This window comes from Chrysochloris asiatica, unplaced genomic scaffold, assembly GCF_000296735.1.
Source record: "Chrysochloris asiatica unplaced genomic scaffold, ChrAsi1.0 scaffold00169, whole genome shotgun sequence".
Lineage (NCBI taxonomy): Eukaryota > Metazoa > Chordata > Mammalia > Afrosoricida > Chrysochloridae > Chrysochloris > Chrysochloris asiatica.
Genome location: NW_006408687.1, coordinates 94,485 through 101,963, shown reverse-complemented (window position 1 = coordinate 101,963; position 7,479 = coordinate 94,485). Strand labels below are relative to the sequence as shown.

At 39.4% G+C, this 7,479-nt stretch overlaps 1 pseudogene; it reads right to left on the bottom strand.

The window, feature by feature from the left end:
• Positions 1-1,554: 1,554 nt before the first annotated feature.
• LOC102816274 lies at positions 1,555-2,357 on the bottom strand (annotated as a pseudogene).
• Positions 2,358-7,479: the final 5,122 nt, after the last annotated feature.

The following is a 7,479-nucleotide window of genomic DNA, read 5'->3' as shown; positions in this document are numbered from 1 at the left end:
GCAAAGGCATTTGTCTGTGCAGATCATAACAAACAATGGACAACATTGTGAATTACTGGGATACCAGGACACTTCATTGTGCATTTAAGGAATCTGTACACAGATCAAGAAGAAATCATTCAAACAGAACAAGGAGATACCGAATGGTTAAAAGTTAAGAAATGTGTGTGCTAGGGTTGTAGCCTTTCTCCATACTTAATTCAATTTGTATGCTGAACACATAATCTGAGAAGGTGGATAATATATAGAAAAATATCAGGATTGGAGGAAGATTCATTAACAACCTGCAATATGCCAATGATACAGCCTTGCTTGCTGGAAGTAAAAAGAACTTACTGATAAAGAGCAAAAGACTCCAGCCTTCAGTCTGAATTGCAGCTCAGTGTAAATTAAAATCCTCATAATTGTACCTGTAAATAGCACCATAATAAATAAAGATTGACTTTGTCAACAACTTCATTTTGCTCGGATCCCCAGTCAACGTTCATTGAAGCAGCAGTCAAGAGATCAAATGATGTATTGTATTAGGTAACTGCTGTAAAATACATCTTTAAAGTGTTAAAGAAAAAAGAAGTCACTTTGAGGACTTGGGTCAAGTGCAACTTAGTTCTCAAAGCAAGGTATGTTCAATTGCTTTATATGCATATGAAAGTTCGACAGTGAATAAGGAATCCTGGAAAAGAATCAATGCACTTGAATTATGGTGTTGGCAAAGAACATAAAAGTACCATGGACTGCCAGAAGAACAAACAGATCTGTCTTGGAAGAAGTACAACCAGAGTACGCCTTAGAGGCAAGGATGATGAGACTTTGTCTTTCATACTTAGGCTATGTGGTCAGTCCCTGGACTCATCCCTGGAGTAGGACATCATGATTGGTTAAGTAGAGGGTTAGTGGAAAAGCAGAAGATCCTCAACCAGATGGACTGACATAGCGGCAGCAAAAATGGACTCAAACGTAACAACAATTGTGAGGATAGTGCAAGATGTGGCAGTGTTTTGTTCTTTTGTATATAGGGCCACTATGTGTCGGAACCAACTCGACAGCACCTAAGAACAATAGCATGCCCATAACCTATGTGGTGGGCATTGTTATCATTCCTATTTTACTAGGATATCAAGGTTATACTAAAACTCAGATTCTGTTGTGTGTGTGTGTGTGTAATTTGGATACTAATGAAAGTTAAAGAATTTCAATCTTTTTTTTTTTTTTTTTTTTTTTACATTCAACCACATATTTATTCCTTCTTTTTAGCATGCTCAACTTGGTGGTAAGTTTTAATGATTTTTTTCTCCAGACTGGTACAACCTTAAGCAGTTCATTCAAATTATCAGGAGAACTGGACACTTATCCGAAGGAGACACAAAAGTTGCTGTTGTTTTAACAGTGGGCCCGAGTACGTCAAAACTTTAGCATGTGGGAACAGTTTCTGGGGCTGTTTGGGAGGGCTGGTAATAGCAGGCTTCTCCCTAAGGGGACATGGCAGTGGGTGAGAAGAGGAGGAGTGGAGGAAGAACCTTCTACAGAATGGTGTGTAATTCACCAGGGGCTCTTTTATGTCAAACTTTTACCAGGCTCCAACTTTACAAATAAAGCTGTTCCCTCTATGTGGAGGGCCTTCTCATCAACACTTGGAACATTACAGGAAGCAAAATATTTCCTTCCTTATACTTTTTCAAGTTGGCTATTTATCACAGCAACAGAACAAAGGGGGATATGCCTTTCAAAATTGATGTTGAGATTGGCAGTCATGACAACGCCCCCAGCTAGCATCGCATTCATCCCAATAGTTAAGTCAATCACTGTCGCAATGGCACCTCTGTGGAGGTATCCAGGTGTTCCTTGTAGGTAAGGGCCTCCTTAAAACAAGCAAACCATTCTTTTCTCATCTTCATTGTGGAACATCACATGTTCAAACCCCATCCCACCCTCAAAGCTTCTGGTGAAGAGCTTGGCTTGTGACATTAGTTCTTCTTTCGTAGACATTAAACCAGAAAAGTGGGTTTTTAACTCCTGAATGTTTGTATGACTTGAATTCTTAGATAAACGTTTACATGAAGGCAAACATCCCCAGAAGCCATTTTCACATTTCTTCATGAACTGGTCAAAGAGGAGCCTAATGTCCTTGCGCTAGCTGGGCTTCGGAGAGCCTGGTCCTTCAGAGTGACTTCCTCAGAAGACAATGACTTCAGCGGGTGCTGAAGCCGCTTCCGGAGGACCACGCAGGACCGAAGTGTGCGCAGGCGCAGCTCCTCAACATGGCTCCTAGGGCGGTGCAGCTCTCTGGAATCTCTATGGGGGGCCGACTTGTGGCGACTACTAGCCCAGGCGTTTGGTGGTGTTTGTGTTGACACCATATGTGAAACGTCTGACCCAAGTGGAAGTCCAAGTGGGGGTGGGGTGGATGGAAGTTGCTGGTTACAGTCCAGTCTGTGGAAGTAAAGAGAGAGTTTTTCTTTGAAGTGTGTATATGGCTTAGGTCTTAAATCCAAAATTTATGTACCAATCAGAGATATACTAACATTGCATGTTGTTGTTAAGTGCCTTGAGTCAATTCCTATTCGTCACATCCCTGTATAGGGTTTCCAAGGAATGGTTGATGGGTTTGAAACCACCGACCTTGCGCTCCAGTGCATCACACCAGGAATTCTCATTTTGTCAAAGTCTATTTTGCTAGGCACTCTTCTAGGAGTTGGGCTTTCATCGTTGAACAAAACAAAGTCTGTACTCTTCTGGAGTTTATATTCTGGTACCAGTGTTGTAGTTGGTTGCCACAGAGTTGATTTTGACTCATGGCAACCCAATATATGCAGAGTAGAACTGCTTCATTAAGTTTTTAAGGCTGTGACCTTTCGGAAGCAGATCACAAGGTCTGTCCCTAAGGTGTCTCTTGGTTGGTTTGAATCTCCAAACTTTTGGGTAAAAGTCAAGAGCTTAACTGTTTGTTGCTGTCCAAGGCTACTAGAATTGATATGTAAAGAAAAAGGATGCTATGGTTTGTGATGAGGCAAGCTGAACCAATGGTGAAAGAAAAGAAATTCAGTACTGGGGAAGGAGAGCTAACCTAAAGAAAAGATGAGGAGGTCATTTTCAAATACTGTATTTGAATTTACAGTAAGGTCATCCAAATGGAAATGCTATGGGGGCCAATTTTTAACCGGAGGGGACATATGGAGATGGAGACTTGCCGATCACCATCTCAGAGGTGATAATTGAAGCAATAGTGTTTATAAGCTCAATGACCAAAGGGTTAGGTATGAGACATATGTATGAAAGTCAGAGAGCAAGAAAAGGCTAAAATAATAGAAATTGTTTAAGAAAAAAGAAAAAGGGTAGTTAGAGAACAGGAAGAAACTAGGACAGTTCCAAATGCAGCAGAAAGTTCAAGGGTAGTGAAGACATGAAAACATCATTTTTTTGGCAAGAAAATGTCTGCTGGTAAAAATCAAAAGAACGCTTTAAGAAGAAAGAAAGCAAAGGAAATTTCAGAAACCAAATGCAGGAGATGGAAGGGTATGAATCAGCAGAAAATGGAAGCAATAAATACAAGTATGCTGAGATAGAACAATAGTTACAATGGGTAGCACAGTAAATTCCTGGAACAATTTGGTCACCCAATGACTATTAATTATTAGGAGACTTGGTAGCACAGTGGCTAAGCATGTGGCTGGTAGCCAAAAGTTTGGTGGTTTGAATCCATCAGCTCTCTACAGGAGAAAGATGTGACAATCTGTTTCCATAAAGATTACAAATTTAGGAACCCTCTGGAACAGTTCTACTGTGACCTGTAGTATTTCTATGAATCAGACTTGACTCAACAACAGGAGTCTTGGTTTGGTGCTGCAGGTTAATGCTCTGGACTGCAAGGTCGTTTTGAAGCGAAAGGTTAGTGATTCAAGCTCACCACCTGCTCCTGATGGTTGCTATGATTCAGAAAGTACTCAATAGCACTTAATACCAACATTAAGGTGCTATCTTAATGATGATAGTAAAGTACTTCAAGTACTCAACAACAGTTAATATCACCATTAAGGTGCTATCTCAATGAAAATTGACTCAACAGCTGGAGTCCTCAACAGTGAACTCAACAGCTGGTGTGGCGCTGCAGGTTAACGCACAGGACTTCAAGGTCGGTTTGAACTACCAGGTCAGCGGTTCTCAAACTCACCAGTGGCAACTCCAAAGCCTTATACAGGGTCACTATGGGTTGGGACTGACTTGACAGCACTTAACAACTACTGCAACAATAAAGACAATTCTTAATAAGTACTCAAAATCCCATTTTTTGTGCTTAGTATTTGACTTTCAGAGTATATCATATCTCTAGAAGAGACCTCAGTATTAGTTCTTGAATACAAACAAGAATATCTGTGTCCTTGAAAGTGAAGGCTATATTTTCTTGTGTCTCTTTGCATAGAGATTTATTTTTGCTGTCAGTCAGAAGGGAAAAAATTCCCCAGGTAAGCAGTAGGATTTGAAGCAGAGGTGAAAATGATACATACTCTGTCACAAAGTTGCATTTATATTAGGAAAATGCCATTTTGGCTAAGGGACAGTGTAATTTGTCAAGCAGATTAATCTTGGGAATGTAAAGTTGCAATCAAATGGGGAAGACATCTCTTGGATAGATCGATTGGCCACTGCCCTGTAACTGCCATGGGAGTACAAAGAGACCTCACAATCTGTAAGAATATAACAGATGGAAACCATGATAAATTTGGGGAATATGTATAATTAGATTTGTTCAGCTTTGGCCAGTTTCCATCTTTATAAATGCAACAGAACAAATACAGAACGCTCATTTACAGAATAGATTACATATAATAACATCCCTTTATATTTATAGTGGTTCATTTGTTGTTAAGTGCCTTAGAGCCAGCTCAACTCATAGGCGAACCTGTATAGAATTTCTGACGAGGGACTGGTGAGTTTGAATTGCAGACCTTTTGGTTCAAACTGATCATATAGTCAAGTGCTTATCTTACAGTGTCACACCGGGACTCCTAGAGGTGGCGGTTGTTGTTATTAAGCACTGTCAAGTCGGTTCTGACCCATAGTGACCCTGTACAGAGTTTCCAAGGAGCAGCTGACTATCAGCTAGAAATGTAGAGAAATAATCAGAATGATTTTTTTCTCTTTGACTGTTACATTTGTTGTTGCTTTTTCAAAATAAGCAGAAAGGAATTGACAGGGAAACAATTTAAAACAACACACAAGTGCAATAATCTGTCCTCAAACCTTTATGATACTACAGTTGAAACTGTATATAATGGCAAGTTCATTTTAATTATACTCAGACATTCTTATCTCATTTGGAGACCCTTCAGGAAATATTTGTTTATTTATTGATAGATCCACGAGAACTAGACTTTGAATTCTGGCACTTCAACTTGTGTTCAATTACTAGAAATGGTGGTAGAGCTAAGTGTCTCTAGGATACAGAAATATTTGCCTTAAATAGACTTCATGTTATCAGTTGAAGGGCAGTGTCCACTTCTGTACATCCTTCATGACATTTAGCAGAGTATTTTATGGCTAGTAAATGGCCAGAAAGTTTAGTTCAGCATAGGAACACAAATAATTTTATCATCTTCAAATTCCAACTTATTAATGATTTGAGAATCTTAAGTTATAATTTAGAATATAGACAGATTTTTTTTTTTAGTGTTTCCAGCTCACCACTGTCAGAAAGTGTGTCCTTTTGAGTAATGGAGTCTCCAAAAGGCCAGTTGACAGAAATATAGTACATATGGCTCGGTAATGCCTAAAGTGTACATAAACTGCCACTACTCTATCAAATTGTAATATCTTTCCTTTCAAATTCTTAGTTTATGCACACCATCTGCTCTTTGTCTGTATCCCTTCTGTGCTTTTCTTAATCTAGAAGAATAGTTCTTGAAATTCTTACAGGACTCTTTAAAACGCTTGCCACATATTTTGAGAAGCATCTGGTTGGAAGACGTCCCGCTTTCTGTATTTGTTCCCAGTTGTCTAGTGTGTGCCATGTTTCTTGTGAATTTAGTTCTATTAACTTTTTGGGGTAAATGCTTTTGCATTTGCTTCAGTACATATTTATGGTGAGACTAATAGCCCAAAGCAAGTTGCTAAGAGTTGTATAAAAGAAAGACTCAGTGTTGGGAAAACTTGATTAATTTACCTGCCATCTAATTTGCACAAGGTTACCTGGAAATTGGTGTTTGTTTCTTTTGCTTGATGAGTTCAAGATGGACCTTGTCCCTTTAAGGAATCCTGGATACCTTGAATACTTGCTCAAACATCTGCTCCAGTTTCATCAGGGAAACTTTGGGATAGCTATAATTCACATAGCTTTCCTTTAGCAAACAAGGCACCTACCTGTCAGTAAGACAAATTTTCCAAAGAGCTGAAAAATGAAGAATGTTATAAAGGAGCTCAGAATTTGATGGGCACAGAACTTTCAGTTCAGCCAGCTGTGGAAGGCTGTCTGTTGTTGGTTACGTATTGTTATTATTTTCATGTAAAAAAAAAAAAAAATCACTAAACTAAGCCACACAGATACTTCAAAGAGTATAAAGAAAAAAAATTAACATCATACATAATGTTCAGAAATAATCATCTATGTTGTTGTTGTTGTTAGGTGCCATCAAGTTGGTACTGACTCATAGCAACCTTATGCACAGCAGAATGAAACACTGCCTGATCCTGGGCCAACCTCACTATCGTTGTCACGCTTGAGCCCATTGATGCTGCCACTTTGCCAATCCATCTCATTAGGGGTCTCCCATTTTTCCTCTGACCATCCACCCTACCAAAATGATATCCTTCTCCAGTAACTGGTCCCTCCTGACTATATGTCCAAAGTATGAGAGACGAAGTTTGGCCATCCTGGCCTCCAAGGAGCACTTTGGCTGCACTTCTTCCAAAACGGATCTATTGGTTCTTTTGGCAGCCCATGGCACCTTCAATACACTCCTCCAACACCATAACTCAAATGCCTAAATTCTTCTATAGTCTTCCTTATTCACTGTCCAGCTTTCGCATCCATATGAGGTTATTTAAAATACCATGGCTTGGGTCAGGTGCACCTTAGTCCTCAAGCTGACATCTTTGCTCTTTAACCCTCTAAAAAGGTCTTATGCAGCAGATTTGCCTAATGCAGTACATGGTTTGATTTCTTGACTGCTGCTTCCATGAGTGTTGATAGTTGATCTAAGAATGAAGTCCTTGACAACTTCAATCTTTTCTCTTTTGATAAGAATATTGTTTATTGGTCCAGTGGTGAAGACTTTTGTTTTCTTTACATTGAGATGCAATCCATACTGAAGGCTGTGGTCTTTGATCTAATCAGTAAGTCTTTTAAGTCCTCTTCACTTTCAGCCAGTGAGGTTGCATCATCTGCATAGCGCAGGTTGTTAATGAATCTTCCTCCAATCCTGATGCCACATTTTTCTTCATAGAACCCAGCTTCTCAGATTATTTGCTCAGCATACAGATTGAATA